The sequence below is a fragment of the Pholcus phalangioides genome, unplaced genomic scaffold (assembly GCF_987345545.1).
Source record: "Pholcus phalangioides strain wild (caught in Gottingen) unplaced genomic scaffold, Ppha-v1.0 ptg000001l_1, whole genome shotgun sequence".
Lineage (NCBI taxonomy): Eukaryota > Metazoa > Arthropoda > Arachnida > Araneae > Pholcidae > Pholcus > Pholcus phalangioides.
The window spans coordinates 17,677,628-17,698,589 of record NW_028301594.1 but is presented as its reverse complement, the minus strand read 5'-3'; the positions used below and the strand labels follow the sequence as shown (position 1 = coordinate 17,698,589).

General features: G+C 35.9%; 1 protein-coding gene and 1 long non-coding RNA gene across 9 annotated transcripts in view; both read right to left on the bottom strand.

Moving 5' to 3' along the window:
* The window catches only part of LOC149089997 (uncharacterized), a 247,448-nt gene that overhangs the window by 138,945 nt on the left and 87,541 nt on the right, over nt 1-20,962 (bottom strand). The window lies entirely within an intron of this gene.
* Nucleotides 18,047-19,939, bottom strand: LOC149089998 (uncharacterized). The gene is made up of 2 exons (XR_016192571.1): nt 19,806-19,939; nt 18,047-18,199 (listed from the first exon to the last, which is right to left on the bottom strand). It is a non-coding gene; the product is annotated as an uncharacterized LOC149089998 (long non-coding RNA).

The following is a 20,962-nucleotide window of genomic DNA, read 5'->3' as shown; positions in this document are numbered from 1 at the left end:
ATTAATTGATTATTACACGGGGTCTGCCAAATGTTACAGTTTGAACACATACACTTACACAGAGAGAGAGAGAGAGCGGCTTGAATTAATGTAATGGCTTTGCCAGTCACTACTTACTATTTCATGGGGTTTCGCGAGACTCGATCGTATATAATTATAGGCTTGTGAAGTTTAATCACGAATCTTCGTTGGTTACTGCTGGGTTTCCTCCAAGAAAATTATAGAAGAGAGGTTTATTCAAGACTTCAACAGATTTTTCAATGAAGAAATGCGATGCTTAGAAGAATTCCTAGGGGTCAACCAAATGTGTTTAGTGCACACGTACTCGATTTTATTCCCCCCATGAGCCAAACATGGCCCTTCAAGTCATCTGATGTGCGCCTGTCTTCAAACCTAATCTGGTTATTTATTGATAAGCGATATTCACACACACAGTAACTCTTCGGAGTATTACTGTATTGCAAAAACGATTTTTTTTCTCAGAGTTCAACACAACAAGAAAAAATCCGTTACTTTATTCAAATGCAAATACAAAGACCACAACAGACAAAATGCCCAACTAGGGGGCTAAAAAAAAAGATGCCCATAAAAAATATGGATGTCGAATATATATCTAAACTGTATCAAAAATACAGCAACCCTATAGAAGCAATAAAAAAACCAATAATTTTGATAATAAATATAAACCATATAAAAATATGGTTGTCTCATCCAGGGCCGTAACTAGAATTTTTGCCGCCCCGGCAAACCGATTCAGCCGCCCCACAACTTCAAAATTCGATAATTTTGTAATGGTGTTCTTTTTTCCCACCTGAAACTGCCACCTCCTAAATTTTGCCATTCCTGCGAAGTTGCCTCACGTCCTCCTCTAGTTACGGCCCTGGTCTCATCTATGCATGGATAACTTCTCGACTCATCTCAATATGTTTACCGTATTTCTTTTTCAAGGTGTCACAATTGTGTTAGAATTCACGACCCCAGAGGGTAAGCTATTCCATTTATTCACAACCCAATTGGAGAAAGATTCCCTGCGATACTACCAAGGGCGTACGCAGGGCCGATCTTTGGAGAGGGTGCAAAAGTCTTCGAGGGAAGGGGGAAACACAAAAACTTTTCTTACCGAAAAAAGTTTAAGTTACTACCATTCAAAAAGCATTTAAATTAACAGAAATCGGTTGCATTGGTATATAAAGAGATTTTCTTTCGTTTTTTAAATTTTTTCACCGAAATATTAGATATTTTTTCTAATTTTTGGTGGGCTTGGAGGAAGGCACGGGTTCCTTGAGCACCCTCCTAAGTATGCCTCTGGATACTGCAACCTGGGAATTGTCCTGTGCCGATGAATATTCTCCACTTGTCGAAGCAGTCGATTGACGGTGCATGGTCACGCATGGTAAATCTTATCCATCTCGTTGAAAATTTCAAGGGCACGATTTTGGGTTCCCATATAAGGTAAAATCTCCTTCCTTTAAGGAAAATTCAAAATTTTCCTGTTCAATTTAGGCACTCAATTTTTTCTCTCCAAATACTGTTGGCATTTTAATACAATTTAACAAAAGCATTTAATATTTTATTTGTTGGTTCTTTTCTTCCTCGAATTTTAACTTCGACAAAATTCAGCTTTTTCAAAAATCACTGAAATTTAATCCTACTTTGTGCCATAAAATTATAATAATAAGAAATCCTCTCGTTAAAGTATGTAACGTTTTAGTGTTAGAGTTTCAAGATATTTGAACAAGTAGTGCTTGAAAAAATTTCAGCATCGGGCAAAAAACTCAGTTTTGAAGAACGAGCATTTTAATGGAAACATTAGCATGTATAATGCCTGCCAGCAGTTTATATTAGAAATACTTCTAGTGCAGAATAGAACAAAAATCCGAATATATAGTTAGGCGCAAAAAATTTTATATTATTTCAAAATTGAAAAATTCGAGAAAATATGTTTTTAGAAAATTTGCGTGCACCAATCCCCTTAAACATTTTCTTCTATCATATCCCCCGATACCTGCGCTCTTGTTATGTAAACATATCCAAAAAAACGCAAGGCTCTCTCTGCACAGCTTAAGCCCCGTGTGCCATCAACAGCACGCGCGGCTCTTCTCTGCACCCCTCAACCAAGTCTATGTTCCTCTGCAGGTATGGTCCCAAAACCATAGTCTAATCTAGGATGAACTAAGCCCCAGAAAAGTGGAAGGATCACTTTAGGACAGCGGTTCTTAATCTTTTTTGACTCGCGGAGCCCTTTCTAGTATATAATTTCTATGGCGGGGCTCCGTAGGCTAATTTTTTATTTATTCATCAAAGTTATTGATTTATTTTTATTATTTAATTTTTATTATTTAAAAATACTCATAATTATTTTTTTCATATTTACTGTTTTTTTTTAATTTCTCTCGAGTGGCGGCGGAGTCCCTGGCGAGTGCACACGGAGCCCCCAAGGGCTCCGCGGAGCATCGGTTGAGAACCACTGCTTTAGGACATCGCGAAGAGACCTTTTTCAGCATGAAACCGAACATTCTGTACGCTTCCACTAATAACAAGGATGGCTATGAGATCAAGATTATCTCAGAAAGAGTCAAGATGCCTCATTAGTATTATGCCCCCCTAAGAGAGGAAGATACCGGCAACACAGCATCAACGAAAACATACAAGCATTTTCTCTTGCAAACTTTCCCTATGGCATCCTTATTTTTTTTTTTCTGGAGGTAAGCCAGAAAAGTCCGTTCGTGGATTTGTTTGTTTATTATGTCACAAGGAATTCTCTTCTCTCCAACCATGAGCCTGAACAGCAATAGAAAAAAATAAAAGAAAAGAAAATCGAAATAGTGGGTTCCAAACAGTCTGGAGGAGAATAGAAACAACTGAGAAATAAATAGCAAAGATACACAACATAGCAGAATTCGTTCACGTGAGAGGAAACTCCGTGACGTCAATTGCGAAATAAGTAGAATTCTATCACTGTTGCTGCTTAACAGGGCCTCTACGGGAATACCCACAAATAAGTTCGGATCCTATTTCTTACATAATCATCACCCGTGTGACTGACTGCACACGCTGTGATCGGGGTAAATCACCATCATTTCTTGTGCCAGACGAACTTCTCTGGATATGGACGGACGAAAAGCGATCGAAATGACCGAATCGAAACATTCCGCTTGATCGTATCAACACGTCAAAAGATTGTCGATTCTATCTCGATATTGGACAAAATAAATCCTCCTCCTGATTAGATAGTTCTGGTTCAATCATCCTCTCTCCCAGCGATTTTCACGAAGCTCGGCACGTAAAACCACTAATCCTCGTCTTAGCGCGAACATCGGACGTTTTCGAGAGATCCGCAATGAGCTTTGCTGCTTCAATTAAGGGAGGAACTTGCAGTGGTGGTATTGTGGTTCTCTGGAATATGTGGAAGGGATAAACATACGTGGCAAGAGAGATTCAATTAAGATCGATAATCTCTGCTTACCAGGAAAAAAAATCTAGACCTACAGTGGTTTGACCATTTTTGTCGCACCACGGTCATTTCCTACACACTGAAGCTATTTACACTGGGACCTACAATTTATTACCGATTCCAAACAGCAGTCTTTGTTGAGGATCGCGCCTGAACACCTTCAGAGGTTCGCGCGCTTGGTGTGGGACTCTCTACAGTAGTAATGAATGAATGAACGCCAGAACTTTGCCACTGGACTTATCCCGTTGCCGAGATCTCTTCCAGCCCAGCTTCGTGGCAGAGTCTGGAACGCTACAGTAGTAGCAATCTTTTACAGTGGTCATGTTGTTGCCGTTTCTGATGTACCCTTGTGTCAGGAAAGTTTCTGACAAGGACGAACCGGGTATTGAATTCGCGGCACCTCTAAACATCCTTTGGTATTTTAGGTGAGTACCTTATCGATCTGGGCTACCGCGCCCACTATACAGAGGAACGTCTGTATAACGAAAATTTTATCTGTTGATATAGAGTGGAAGTGCGGGGTATCTGGGAATGGTTGAAGTAGATTCGTGGCTTCTTTTAAAACTGCTGTAATGAGGTAAAGTTTGTCCCGGTTTTTCGCTATTAAATTCACTGTCCTGGAAAAGGTTTTCAGGACGTCCTTTGTCCCAGTATTTCTTTGCAAAATCAAAGATCGAATGAAATAGAATTATTTCAAATACGGTGCGAAGCCACTTAATCAGGTGATGGACAAACACGCAGAAACCCCCCTCTTAAACGGATAAAATTTCTTCCACATACGCAATGTTAAATTCCCCATTTAATACAAGATCCCCAACTTTTTAGTGAGAATCGAATATTACGATTCCCTGAAAACCACAATTAGAGATACGGGAGTTCGAATAGGTAACTACAACCCGTCAAATCTCCGCCATTATTATTTCGCAGGATAATGCAAAAAAAAATTTTTAAGCAACTGTAAATATATATTAATCCCGATTTACATAATATTTAAATAGATAAAACATTTTAAAATTATCGAACATATTGCCAGTTAAAACTGATAAAAGACCTAGACTTGGGGCTCAAAGTGTCTAAAAACTGTCTTCCACATATTTAATTACTTCATTTTAATTTTGTTCTTTGTGAGGCCAATAGAGAGCGCCAACATTTTCAATAAAAGTAAAAATCTGCATAAACGCCATGTCTTCATGCTATATCTTGAAATTTAAAAAAAAAAAAAATGATCGCGAAAAGAAAGGATTTCTGTTTGGGCAACAAATCAGGGGGTTTATGCAGCCTCTTTTTCTAGGGTCCCGTTTTTGTGAACAAAATTTTTATTTTTCGAAAAGGGTCGCTAATTTTATGAAAAATAAGAAATTTTGTGGGAAGCGAATAGTTAGTGTTAATTTAGTTAGTTAATCTATATCACAAAAATTGAATGCCAAATTAATGGTTTCGTTAATCATTTTTTGAAGGGTCCAGAAAACAGACCCAAATTTTTACAGGACTGACCTCCGCAAATTCAAAGTTTTAAGTGCAATAAAAAATAGAATAGAATAAAAATCACCCCACTCCCTTCATACGCCCTTCAATCCCGTATAAAAAAAAGAACGTTCCGACATTAATAGCCCCATACTAATGTTTTGCCCAATTTGACACCTTTGTGTGGAAGTAAGTAATATCATAATATCTTCGTAGCACATTGTAAGTTTGCAATTTTATATTGCAATGGCACCCAAAAAGCGTTTGTAAAATGTCCATGTTTTTGTTAATGGATTTCGTGTTTTGATACGGTTTTTAATTAGGAATTCCGGGATTTGCCCCAATTCCTCATCTGGCCTTTCTAAATAGGTATGACGTTGCAAGTACAGCAGGACCTTTACTAGCCGAGCTGATGTGAACTGGACCTACCTCAGATTATACTGACCTGGATTTTTGAGAGTTAGGAAATAGCTCAATATACATAGCAGTAAATATGGCGAAAATTACATGTTTACACAAAAGTTATTTTTAATAGCCATAGCCATATAATGCTTGTTGGGGGAAAAATGCTGACTTAAAAGTATGAAATGAATACAGTCTAAAATAGCGTGAAGAACTGCTGTGCAAGGCTTGACCAATCCCAAGCGCCATGTCACCACTGCGACTAGAAAACTGACGTAGGCGCTTGAAATTCTCTGTGTTTGATTTCTAAATTGTAGTCTGAGATCAACACAAAATTTTTGGAAATTATTCCAGCGTGTTTACTATTTGCATTCAGACCAATTGCATTCAGAAAAGTGACTATTGACGGGAAATGTCCAATAATGGGAAGTGTCTATTATGGGAATTTGCATGGGTAAAAAAAACTCTGATGCATCTGATTAATCCTATGAGAAATAAAAAGAAAAACCAAACTCGAAGTGTATTTTTTTTCCACGAAAGGAGCGTGAACTTCATACTGAGCTGGTGGGAGTCCAAGACAGTCTTCGAGAAAACCTCTGAATGGCGATGGACGAACAACCAGAAGAACGGCCCAGCAGGCTATAAAACGAGGCTAGGCCACGGAGCGTGACCACCTACCTCCGGCACGGCCGTTATATTTCCCTTTCTTCTAGAAGGGAAGTCCCCGTGCGTGCATCAATGAGCAAGCTGAACGAGTTAGGCTTTTATTACAGCTGGTTAAGTCGTGACAGATTCTTCGGCGGCGAAGCGATTCCAAATAGAATAAAAATAAAAGAGACAGATAATAACCATGGTGATATATGTAGTATATGTAATACCTATTTTTCTTTTCCCCATTTCTGAGTGAAGAAATAGTCCGAATCAAATCGGACATGAATAAGCGCTGACCAGTGTGAACTAGATGATATATCATTGACTGACTGATATATCATTTCGTAGAATCTTAACAGTAGAATAAAATGCGTTTAGGTACAGGCATCATTACACACAAATGGGCAACCAAATTAGATTTACACACATCTCTCTTCTCCCCCTTCCTGAATATTTTTCTATTTCTTGAGATTATGCATCATTTTTTATACAAGGTGTCCTGCAAATTCTCACTCGGCTTTTATCTCATCAACAATTCGTCGTACAGGTATGATTACAATTTAGAAAATGCTCAAAATGAGTTCAGAAATCACCTTCACCAGTCTTGAGAGCCAGAGGCGGCTCAAGCTTACCTGCCGCCCCTAATGACGACCCTGGTCGGGAGTTGACTGGGCATTAGCCTAGATGACTGGAACGAAACGATGAACCCCTCCGCTAATTGTACGAAGTACAGATCACTGGATACCAAGCGAAGATATTTGGAAAGAAAAGTCACATTCCTCTGTGAGGACTCGAACCACCAACCTCACACTTGCAGGGCATGTGTTCTACCATTAAACTACAGAGGACAGACATTTGCTTTCCTAAGAACACTGTGTTCCTCTGGCCTGAACGGGACTGCGCAATAGACAGCATTAGCCTAGGTGGCACTGGTATAAACCTGATGTTTTTAGGGCTGTGACCATACATCCCGCTTTTAAGGAAACTGCCGCCAGATAACTTGATACACATTACAGCTGTAACTGTAACGATGAGCTATCGTTACTTACGCTTACCCCGTAAAGAGGAAGTATAGCGACGCGACTTTAATTGAGAAATTTATTTCAAATTCCTTTAAGCTTGAAGCCAAATTTTTCTTTTGCTTTATAGCGCAAACTATGAAAGTTTTTGACAAAAGGTTTAAAAAAAAATGGAATGAAACAACCAAAACAAACCTATTGGTTACTTTCGCACGAATGTAAACGATGCGCTTATTCGTTAAATTTTTCGAGCTTTAGTCTCGAAACTGGTAAACATTTTAGAATTGTCCAATTAAAAATAATTGAAAGGAATAATTAAAACACCAATGAAAATTATGGTTTGATGAAAGAAACTATTTCTGAATTGATGAAAATCCAGATTCGATGAAAATTCGGAATTAATGCAGTAAAAATATAAGAATTGGAAAATTTAAGAATTACCGTAAGAATTGATGAAAGCTTCACATAGTTTACGGCGAGTGCAGAGCGACCGCACCTGTTGCACATCCTTACGGGCGGCTCTGCCAATTACGACCTGGCGCCTGGGATTGGTCCAGCCCTGATATAGAGTGCGCCATGATTCAAGCCGTCGCCGTTGTTACGTCATCTGGCACACTCATTACTTGAAGCAGCCAGAAGATGGGAAGATGGAAAGGGGGTGATAATGTAATGACTCTCTCTCAGGCGTATATAAATGATGAATATACATGAAAAGGGTATCGCCAACATCTAACTGACCATTACTAATCCTCTTCCCCCTCTGAAGGTATCAGAAAAAGTAAAATATATAGTATACTTTTTTTCCCTAGAAAGAATAGAAAAACACCGGGATGGGACAGGTAGGGGACAAAATCGGAATATATATATCGGAAGAAAAAAAACCCTTTTTAGTAGTAACGCATAACATCGAGGAGGGTTCCACTAGAGTGGAACATTTATGGAAATGGATCGTCAAACGACCCATCCGGATTTTCGAAATTGTATTTCATTAACACGGGTAAACTAACATTTTACACTTAAAATCCGAACCAAGAGGGATAGAGACAATTTCATCTCTCTTTGGAGAAATGTTAGTTGGATGTTATATGTTCCAACACGAATCACTGAGCAATGAACGTTTTGTAAAACAAAGCTCTCTCTCTCTCTCTCGTTCACGAATGTTCGTAATGCGTTGAAATCCCCTAAACAAAGGACTCGTCCTGTGTGAGTAGCGCTTTAAATTTACCCTCTCTCTATCTCTCGCTCTTTCCGCTTGGCAATGAGACAGCCAGTGAGATAGCTATACTAGTGTTAAATTAAATTTACGTGTCATTTGCACAGCTTATGGAAACGTGGCATTATCTTCCCTTCCCCCCATACCCCCCATATTTACCAGGGGTTATCTACAAACTGATGGTGACTTGATTTTCGGTGCATGTGTGTGCCTACAGGGTTATGCTACCGTCAATTAGGTGATGCCCGATACGGCTCGAGATGGAAACATCACTTTATGTAGCTTATAAATGCCCTGAATAAAAGTCACCGACGATAAGTGGCCGCGTATCTGTGGTTCCGGGGTGTGTCTCACGTTGTCTTCATTCAATTAATCTTGAAGCGTTTGAAAATTCTTCACACTGTATTTGTCAGGGCTTAACGAATCCCAGGTCACCATAAAATCGTATTGGTGCCTAAAATTTTTTGTTTGTAATGGCTGTGACATACTTGACCCGTCCCGGAGGATATACGACTTTATCTGAAGATAAGCGTTGAGAGAGCAATCTTGCACATATTATGTAGTAAGTTATGTATCCCATGCGGAACTATTAGTGAAGATAGCTAGTAACTCAACATCGTAATCGTTATGGATCACTGCCCAGGCTTCTAGTCTTTCGACCCTATCTGTAGGACGGTCCTCATTCTGAGTCAGTCAAACTGGTTTCTACCTAACATTTTGAGCAAACTATACATCAAATAAAATTTAACTTACCCCGAACAAACATTATTTCAATAAATCGGAAAAATCCACAATATTAAGCAGATTTCAAACTTAAAATTCAATATGCGAGTCGATCTACTCTGCGCAACACATAAATTTACAAATTCGTTTTATACATTTTGCATGCCCCCCCCCCCCCACAAGGGAGGAGGGGGCTGACAGGGCTCCAGTCCTTGGACGCGGGTCAATTAACAAAATTTTTTTGTTTTTCATGCTACAAATTTACTATAGAAAGGCCCGTGAGAAGTCTGGCTTAGGGGCCCGCCAAAGATTCCAACTAACTAAATTGGAGTCTATTTTGAATGACAAAATTTTCAAATTTTTCACGGCAGTGTTTCTGAGTCCACAACAGGCATATTGTGCCGTCGGATATGTTTTTGTGACGATGCACCTGCATCTCTCCTACTAAGCTGCGATTTGTGGTGGTTTCTACTGCTTGCTACACGTGATTCGTGTCTGTTGCCTGTCAGCTGTCACCTCTTTTGCTCACAAGCATTATCCGACCGCTTATTGCTTGAAATCCTTCTTACGATTTTTCATTTTCTTTTCACAAACGCCCGAGTCACTCTTGCACGAAAAAAGCTCAATGTTTTCTCATCTGAGCATGTTCAGTCGGATATCGTTCATTCTTAAAATTCCAAGAATGCTTTTTATTTGCCAGACCTTTTTCAAAAATGTTACCATCCGTCACTCATCAAAGTCGAAGTGAAGGTAATTTTTCCATCCACTGTATGCGACTGAAAATTAACTAAAATATGGTTGACTCTTACAGTACATGGAATTTACAAATTGGTCAATGTTTAACAAATTGGGTGATATTGTTTCCGGGAAGCACTGGAGAACGCGTTAGGAATTATAATTATTTTTTCTTCTTAGAACTGAGATGAAGGTACGAAAAAAATAATTCTTGTAACTGATCTAAGTTAAGATGCAGTTAATTATTGTGTAATGCAGTTATTAGTGTTTCCCTTAGTCGCTCCTTGATGGAGGGAGACTCTTCTTACTTATTTAATTGATTTTTTAAGGGAATTGATATTAAGAGGCCCATGCATTAAGATGGCATTGTGAATAGACCCATGCGTTCAGATGGCCCTTGTTCTATGCAGTGCCATTTTGGTAGCATAAAAGGGGGGGGGCTACCACGAGGAGAGTACCTATATAGAAATTTGCACATATTCTGGGGGAAAACAAAGTATCAAATCTCATTATCATGATGAACTTCTACACGGTCAAAGCTCCGGGCTGTGTCCCAGTGGGTGCATGTGTTGGCTCTGGCTCCATGGGCAGTTCCACTTTTTTCTAAAAGCAGAGCCACATTCCCCCCCCCCTCGCCCCTCTCTGCCATATTTCACTTCAAGTTTTATTTCTTTACATCCGAATTTATTTTTCTCTGTGCCCTCCTCCTAGAGGCCTTTAATGGCTCCCCCTTCAACGTGTTTGTTACCCGTAGCGCTTCCCCTTGAAAAATCTCAGGACCAAAAGAGGGGGGGGGGGAAGGGCACGTGGCCCCGGGACGAGAAACTATGTTGCAGATCATGACAGTCTTTTTTTTTAATGAGTTAGTTAATCAATGAATTCAACTAATTGCTTATCTACTTCAGTATACACGTATTCTGACTTACATTCAGCATTGTAGTGTTAAAAATCTAGTCGACACTTAGAAACACAATTCTGCCCATTCAGCGAACTAAAAACTTATATTGTGTGATAATGGTACAGTCCATACGGATATTGTGTGTATCTCTCACGAAATGCTCCAATAAATTGCATTGGTCCACGCCCACAAAAATATTGACTGCTATCAAAGCTAAAAGAGGACGAACTCAATAGCATGGTGTCGATAATAATATGCATTTACTTTTTTTTCATAGTTTACTTACATAGTTTATTTTCGTAAAACGTTTCACGTCGTTCTATAAAATTACTGTATAGTAATTAATGAATTTTCAGTTGGTTTTTATGCTCACAATTTCTTTCCCAAGTTTTGTACCAATGTAATGAATAGTTATGGCTGTATACAGCTCAAAACATGGGAACTCTATGTATATATACCAGGGCAAAAAGGTGTCAGCCGTATTTCTGAGGATCTAAGTTTTTTATTTTTATTTTTATCGAAAATGAAGGCCAAAATAATTTATTTTCTATATTTTTCTAGAGCTTATTGGAGCATTTTTCTGTTGTACACGTCGACATAAATTCCGAAAATTTTGGGTTCATTTGGTTTCAATCTGGCAATCACACGAAAAAACTTTCAAGGAACCAATACCAGTTATACAGTCATTTTTGGTGATCTGGCCCCAGGGGTTTGTACCCATTTATCCCAAAAATAATCAGACGTCTTCAGCATAATCTAAACAAGCTTTTCGTCGCTATCCAAGAACCAAATCATCTAGCAAGAGACATACGATTACCATCCCTACCATCCCGGGGTATCCAGTAAATCCAATTACACACACAACACCTCCATTCAACAGATTCTTCCTTCACAAAAATGATTTCCTCATAATAGCGCTTCTTTATATAAAAACGGAAGATCTACTTTGAAGACGTTAATGATGCTATTCATAAATATATATTCATGTTATTTTTTGTATATAATAAAAAAAAAAAAGGCAATAACAAAATGATAATAATAATATTATTTATTTTAAAAAAAAGAGGAACGCTAATAAATAAACAAAATAAAGGAATAAATACATAAAGAACTGATTATTACGTGTACTATATTTGACAAGCGGCAAAAGCTGTTGAACACGATTTTCACGCTGATACCTCAAGGGCAATGAGGGGAAATGGATATACGTGAGATGAGAGGAGGGGGTATCATGGTCACGTTGCTAAAGACAAGTGGGGTAATTGGGAGTTACCATGGGTGGATTCACTGCATCTCCTTTCGTGGAGGGGAAATGATGGCAGAAAGAAGAGAGTTTGTTACCTTCCCTACTCGGTGTATTAAAAATAATAATAATAAAAAATTCGGGCTTTCACGAGAGATGAAAATTCATATGAAGCCTCCGGGTCCGATCCCAAAGCCATGAAATTCAGTTTCTTCACCCTCTCTTGTCAAAAACAAAAACAAAAAATCTGGTAATTTAGAAAAGTTAGCAAAAATAAATAAAATAATAATAATTAATTTTTTTTGTTTTTGTCTGTTAAAATTAGAACTTTACCGTGTTAAAAAAAAAACGTGCACCTTAAAGTACTTGAAGTTCTAAAATCAGCATCATATATGAATCGCTCTCAAAACAAATACTTCGCACTTGCACTTGAAGTTCATCGTGAGCGGGGGGGGGGGGGGGGGGGGCGGAAATAAGATTACTATAGTACAGTCGGCCCTGCTCAACCGGATAGCAACGATTCCAGCACACAATATCATTACCCCAGAATAGTGATGAAGTAAGATGCTCGTCTTCCACTATGAAGGTTACCATAAAGGTCAGGGTAAGAACATCAGTAAGTCTGGTCTGCTCGTGGCATGCCGGGAAACCGAGTTTTAATAAGATTCAGCAGATCTATAAAGGTTAGGCATTCAGCGAATTCAATGGATTCTTGTAATAAGATATTTAAGAACAGTTGTCGCAGCCCTATAACAATGAAACCTCAGTATAACGTCTACCATTTTAAACGTCAACCGGTATTTAAACTTCCCTGCCAAAATGAATAGTAAAATTTGGCTCACACTCGTTATTAAGACAACCCGGTTATAAAGCCATTTTAGTTGGTCTCCAGAAGCGACGTAATATCTCGGTTTAGAGTACGCCCAATATTCATTTATGACCAAATTAGAGTATCTCTCACCACCCTTGACTGATCACAAAGGTTGGAAAACACTATGTTATGGTTGGAGAGGTTATTTTGTTCTAATAAATAGAAAATATAGAACAAAGCTATATTTTTATAATGGCGGCATCATTACAATCGCGATTGAAGTTGCTAAGGTTCTGATGAAGACATGAAATGTCATAATCAGGTGCTATCATGAAGTCGTTGTTTCCATGATAATACAGTATAAACACTGCAAAAATAAACAAAGCCTGCACAATTTTCAGGAGGTTTTCTGAGATCACAGAGATGCAGAACAGACCTCTGATTAATGAGTTGATGATAAAAACGACAGATTGATTCCGGAAATGCGATCAAAAAAGGGAAGACTCCGAGAATGAACGGATTAAAAATACTCGTAATTTCACGGATCACGATCCTTGGGGCGATATATATATATATACTGTAGCTAGTTACGTACATATATATACTAAAAAAATTGCTGATATACATGCAGAAATAGAAACTATGTAAAATGGATGGGAAACTAAGCAATGATAAAGTCGGGCGTCAATCACGAAATTTTTATAGAAAAATAATTAAATACCCAAAAAATTGTTATTTCATGGCTTCAAACATACTCGGTATCATTAGCCGCTTTCTAATAAAAATAAATTATTCAATGGGAAGCTCTCTAGAATTTTACTATTCTTGCAACAACAAATTTCTATGTGTAAAAGATATTGAATTTAATTACATTTCCAATTTACATCGCCTTCAGATGAAGCATCACCTATTTGCAGCTTAAAAATCAATGTCCTCATATGTTCGCATACATCTCGTTTCGCTCTGTGTGTGTGTGTGATCTCGCTTCATTCAAATATTCAAATATGGGCTAATCTTCCAACAACGTTTGAGCAGTGAGAAATTTTCACTATAACGCCAGATGTATATTTACTTAATGTAAACTTGTATAAGAGAGAGAATTTCAATTCTTTCACAGCCATTGCATACAAGTAATATAGCAACATTTTACACGTAATTTTCAATAACATTTCGCTTCGAAAGGTGAATTATCCGTCCTTGGAACTTTCGTAGCAATGGGATCTTTCTGATTCTCTGCGATCGTATAAAATTGCATTGCTTCTATTATTTGCTTAGAAATTGTGATATTATGCATTGAGATAAGCTAAACATATTCATTGAATTGGTAAATATATAAACATAAATTTATAGGTCATTTGGGACTGAAGAGTCAAGATATTTTTTTTTCAGTTAGAGGAATATTAATAGCAGGTATGACAGTAGAGTAGATCATACGGCTTTCATGGAACCACATAAAAATACTAAGTAAATGAAGTCAAATAGCTCAAAAAAAATTTATCAAATCGATTTTTTAAATTAATACATTTAAAAGCATATACGCTGTAATATTATTTCAGGTGTACTTCAAGAATTTTTTTTTTTTGCTATGTAATTCTTTGGAGATAAGCATTTTCCCCCAAACAAAATGGTCTAAACTAATTTTTTTCCCTAAATCTTACGGGACTTGGAACCCCTTATCATGAAGAACAAACTTTTCGTGAGAAAACATCAACACTACCTAGAATCAATCAGAAGTACTCGATGCCCGATTTCTGCATGGGCAACATGGCCATTTTCAAGGGACCCCAAATTTATAATATAATATATATTTTACTCATTTTTATACATTTTATTTGGTAAATTTTTTTGGAAAATCAAAGAATTTTCCCTAAATCCATCATACTATTTCCAAAGCGGCCATTATTAGTAAACTGTGTATTAGATATTGATTTTTATATTATACCAATCACAATAATAGACTTCAAGCAGCATGTACAGTGCACCCATTGCAATATTAACTCCCCCGACAAAAATATGTTTCAAATTCCTCAATTTCACATCTTTTTTAGCGTTATGAAATGATGCAACAAAGTTTTCATGATTGATCAACATGACATCTTCAAATATTCATGAAGATTCTGAATACTTGCAATGCTTTATGCATCTGATATTGCAAACCTTTCCAGACGAACTGCAACAATTTTCGTCTTTGGATCAGGTTGGTTACACAACGCGGCACAAATATTAAATAACGCTGAAGGTTTCGAAGAGACGTTTGCAAATGTCGAGACAGTATTGAATCATCATTGACAGCATCACAAATATCAAACTGTTCTAGTAAAAGACCATTATTCTTATTAAAAGGATAGAATTATCAGTTGGCTCAAATCTTTAACAAGAAAAAACCGTCATCTCTTTAGCTTTATTGTGCATTGAAGCTGAGATAACTCAAAAATTAGATTATGATGATATTATCAATGATTTTGCTTATATTGAGAATGCGAAAAAAAGCATTTATTGTAAGATATTTCATAGAGAATTTTACATTACATTTCTCATTTAAAATAGTGCATACTTTTTTAATGTGTTTACAAACAACATGTACTGTATTTGCTGGCGTACCAAGCATATTCGACCTCAGTCGAGCCCCCCCCCCCCTTCTACTAATACCTATTTAGCAACGGGCCCCATCAAGTCAAAGTCGAGCTCTGGAAGTACTGAAGGCAGATGTAAAAATTATTAATTAAATTCATTCATACAGTAATTAATTTCTTAATAACACATTCTTAAATACCCGAGATTTATATAAAAATTTGAATAATCAATTCATTCATTCATTCAAAAAATAATAATAATAAAAAAAATAAATCTGCTGTTGGAAGTTGGCATTATTTTCTTCTTATTCTTCTGAAGAAAATTCCTATCCCTATCTTGCTCATGTTAAATTTAATTCACTTTACGCGATTATTTTGTGAACCCAATTAATCGTGTAAAGCGAGGGATGCTTGAATTGGAATGAATGTACTACACATTTCCAAATAAACTGTGTTCGAATCTGCTGAACTATAGAAGGGCTTTTCAAAATACAAAATAAGACAGTATTTTGAAATGCTTACCCCTCCACCAAGAATAATCAATAAAACTTCGAAATAAAATATAAGAAAAACTGGGGAAGTCAGATGAAGAAGAGGGAGAGAAATTGAAAAAAGAAAAGCTTTTCGAAAAAAAAAGAGAAGAAGAAGAAAAAAACTTTGACCCGGTTTTTCAGAGATGTGGTGTCAGGCCTAAAAGGTCACCCATTCGCAAAAACCTTCAAGTTGTCGACCTTTGCTGTTGTAGTTCAAGCAAAAAAGAAAAAAGAGATCCCAGGGAGAAAATCTTTTTTCATAGACGTATATAATATAATATAACTGTTATTATTCTCTCCCTTTTGCAAAAGGGAGAAAACATAGGAGTTAAAAAAAACCGATTCTTCTCTTTTTATTCTTTAAATCTTATTTCTCCTTTGAAAAGCACGGCTCTTTTTCGGGAGGAAAAATTCGGAATTTATATATCGACTTATAATACGATCATTCTTTATTAATTCGCAGTATAAAGTTAATTTTATGCAATCTTCGAGCCTTTGGAAGGATAATAAATTACCAATCATTACAATTTACTCTAATAAATAGCTACACTTAATTACAACTCGCTTCGAAGGGCCTCGGCAAGTTCTTTGCCCTCGTTGTTCTAGAATTTTCATGCACCAATTAAAACAAATTAACCACTAATTTTAGTTTGATGAGCGATCGAAGAGCCCCTTTATTTGATAGAATTTAATAAATAAGCTGTTGTGTGTATTTAGGATGTCATATTTTTTTTTTTGAATTGCTATTTAGTTATAAGTGATAACTAATTTACATAAAATAAATCGAAGTACGTAGATTACGCTATCTACTCCATTTAGTGATATTAGTTAGGGAATTTCGGAAAAATAGAGAGAGAAATTATGAGTCAGTTCACTTCAAATTAACGCCTTATGATCAATTTTCAATGCTCGAGTTAGTTATTCGAATAAACTCGGAGACAAATGGAAATTAGTCATATTATAATAATTGAATATAAAGCTTAATAACGAATATCTCTCTCTAATAAGCTCTTCAGGGAAACATACTTCAGAAGAAATGCATCTTAGTGCTTTGATTTGAATTTACGATATTTCGTTCAAGATGTGCATCAATTATGCATCAGTAATTTAAATCGTAAAAGTCTAAATGTTTCGTTAATTGACATTATTTGTATAAATACTAACTTTATTGAACAAAATCGACGCTGAATGAATTTCTTTCTTTCTTTCCATATTTTTTTCTAATTTCAGAACGTTTTCACAGACGTTAAAAATAGGAAAAAAATATATATAAACATGGCCTCTTATATCAATTTTCTAATTAAAAAATTGAAGGATAACACACTAATGTGTATGAATGGAATGTTTTTCTCTTTTCCAATCAGGGTCTTCACAGAACACATTACGTAACGTTAATTAGCTATTAATAGGGGCCCGGATTATATACATTAAAAAGTGTTGAAATATGCCCTAAAAATATGCAAATATACACTCACTAAACAAATGCCAAAATTTGCACAAAAACTGCCAAAATTTGCACAAAAACTGCCAAAATTTGCACAAAAACTGCCAAAATATGCACTAAAAATCCCAAGATATACAAAGAAAAATCCTTTAAAAAACATTAAAAATTCAAAAATGTGCACCAAAACAGAAAATATGTTTAAAAATGAAATACCGCAGAAAAGAGCAAACATTTTTGAAATTCATATTTTACATTTCTGAGTGCATTCATTTATAAAAAACATTTCATACAAATAGCCTGCACGTTTTTTTTTTAATTTTATTCGAGAATTTCTAGCCACTAATAGCTGCTCACCAATAGAAAGAAAATTTTGATCTGAAGAGCAATTAAGTACGTATACGTGAATACAGTAAACGAACAGAGACAAGTGGAAAGTGGTCAATTTTTCACTTCAGAGTGCTTACATAAATAATTCAACTTCATAATTATATTATTTTTATTTCATAATTATATTTTGTTCAATTTTCATATCATTTTAATCTGAGCACTATCATGAGTGTTATGCTGGTGCACAGATTCGCTAAAAATGCGGAATTTTCTGAGAAATAAGAGTGAGTTGGTCATCATAATAGTGGTATTTCCATTACACACAATTCATTATTTCCTTCCTGAAGTAATTGTTCCGTCTTCAATCAAGCAAGAAACAAACATTGAGTAATTGCTCTATTTTTTATGCAGAATCTTTTTTTAAAAAAGGGAACAATTTAAGTAAAAAAATTATTCTGAGAATTTCAATACCAAGCACTATCTAACGAGGATGAAACAAAATAATATTGAATCCGACTTCTTCTCAAGTCCCGGTTTGAGTAATGAATGTCATGAAGGCGCTACAAATATCTTTAATAACCACCATATATTTATAACAAATCTTTAACCATATCTTTAATAACAAAATCCACCTTTTTCTCAAAATGCAAAATGCTGTTTATTTTTTTACGTGAGCAGAATACACAAACTGTCCTATCAATGTCCATACCTGGTAAAAAAAAAACAGATATTATGCATGCATTATTCATTAAAAAAAAATTTAAATAAAGTGATTGAACTTTCGTAAAACTTCCAAAATCTGCACTTATTATGAAAATTCTTCAAATACATGCATTGATACTAAAAAGGCTAAAATGTGCAAATGCATATGCACTTATGCATTTGCATATAATCCGAGCAAAATTAATTACTTTTAACAAAATTAATGAATATTTTCAAAAAAAATAAGGAAAGCTTCCACAAAAACAGGAAGCTACAAAAAAGTCTGCGTAGACCTTAGTGGGGTCGGAAGCAAAAAAGTTTGGAAAATCTCTGATTTAAATAAGCTTTTATTTTTCCGAGTCTTGATTCATGAGCGAAAAATTATCTCTGTACTTGTTATTAAAATATCTGTGATTCATCTTTTCTTTTAATGGGCTGTGATAATTATTTTTACTTTTTTTCATATACTGCCAAGAAAATTGAAATATCGAAAAGAATTATGCACAAAAAACCCCCTTTTTTTCTATATCCTTTTAATATAAACCAACAAACTTTCAGGTTTTGACCCCTTTGGTATACCTCTTCGGGGGTGGGGGGGGGGGGGGGTTTATTGCATTCAAAAATTTTTATTCGTTGCACAAACAGAAATATTTCTTATCGCTATCATTTTTCTAATTTCAAGATATTTCATGAAGTTATTGCATTTGTGCAACTTTTTGAGATTTTTGCTTTCATTAAAAATGTTCGCGTCCTCTGTTGGCTCTATAGAGAACAGAAATAAGATAAAGTAATTAAATGTACTTACTGAAGACAACTTGGACACTTCAAGACCTATAAAGTCTGGGTTTTTTTTATAAGTCTTAACCGGCAATATATTTGTTATAATTTTTAAATGTTTTATTTAATAAAAATGTTATGTACAGAGTGGTTAATATACATTTACAGTTGTAGTGTCAATCATAATATTCGATCAAATAGATAGTAGAGAACCTTAACATTGCCTTTATGAGAAAATTTTTGATTGCACAGGATTTATCCGTCACCCAATCAAGTGGGACGGACTTGATTTTATTCATTCGATATTTTGATTGGCAAAGAAAAACCGGGACAAATAAGGCACCCCGAAAGCCGTTTTCGGGAAAGTGAATTTAATAGCGAAAAACCGGGGCATCTGGCCACCCCACGTGGTATTGGTACCTAAAATGTTCTCTACTTATGACTACTACATTGGGGTCTGAAGGAAAAAAAAAATTCACGAAATTTATGTAGAAATGTCCACCATTACAAACGAAATCATGAATAAGTCGGAACTAAAAGAACATATCTTTGACCGTTTTTCTTGATATAAATATGCTTGGCTCTCCTTAAAAATTTGGCTGGCACTACCTAAATGTTTCTCTTTGATTTTTTATTTACCAAGTAATACTTTTACCTACAATTTATCATCACAAATACAGCCGATAAGGAAAGATAACAACATACGGGACAAAAAAAAAGTAATTTCAGCACAACGTGATTATTCATCATAATTCGAAAGAGTTAGCAATTGTGAATATCACTATTATTATTTCGTCATTATACTAATAAAATATGCGCATATTGAGAATAATTACCCCCATTTTCAACGCTTTTCCTCCTCCTCTTTGTCAATCGCCTTCGTATTTTTCGGAAGAGAGCAGAACTTGAACTATCATCAGTTCACATACAGTCAGTCGTTGAGAACCGAGAATTTAAAAATTTAATCTGCTGCACTGGTTAATGAAGCTAACCCAGTTCGGGAAACTAAGGTTATGTGAAAGTACATAGCTGATCCATACTCTTTTTTCATTTTCCTACCCGCAGTTATAATAAGGAAGTCTGGTATAAACATGAAATATTTTTCTTCCAAATGTATCCGCATGCAATATCTATAATGATATATATATACTGTATTTTAATATCATTTCCATTAAGGTGCCAGCAATCACGATCCAAGCTGCAAATGTCGCTTCAATTCCAAAGCAATAAATCTGCGACTACGTCAAAAGAAAAGGCAAAAAAGAGCATCGTTGGGTGCAGGGAAAACTGTCTTAATGACCTTTTTTTTTTCCTTTTAATTTTTCTTTTCCTCTCCTGCATTGATAGTGATGATGATTGAAAAGGGGGGGGGGGAATAAAATAAATAAATACGACCGCGATAGTGTGTTTACACGAAAAAGAAAACACGATGCAATTCGGTCATTTGCTCCAATTTTATAAGCGAAGTGACGAATTGATAATTGCTACCTATATTCTGACGACTAGACTTCAGCGCCGCAAATGCGGCAAAATGTCATTTCCATGTCATCATCCACGCAATAAAGCGGAACTTCCTGTTTGTGTCAATGAGAAATTCTGTTGATACCGCGACCATGGAATTATTGGAACTGCGATACACATATGAGAATTTCCATATATTCTAATTCGTATGTGTTTTGAATGAAGCTTCGGCTAGATATCTTGCGAGTGAGTTTCTCAACGAACGGACAGTACCGGCAAAATAAACTCAACACAGCTCGGTTTGAAAAGGGTGGATTTTTATTCTTGATTATGGATTAGAAAGAAGAACAATAATAATAAATAAATATTGGAAACTTTTGTGATTTTTGTGCACAGAAATGGCTTATCTCGATGAGGCAATTTAAAAACTTATATATTCAAATAAATGTCAGAATTTTTCACACGTAAAAAAAAAAATAATAACGTGCAAGAACAAATTTAAAAGTACCAAATAAGAAGGAATAACAGGCAT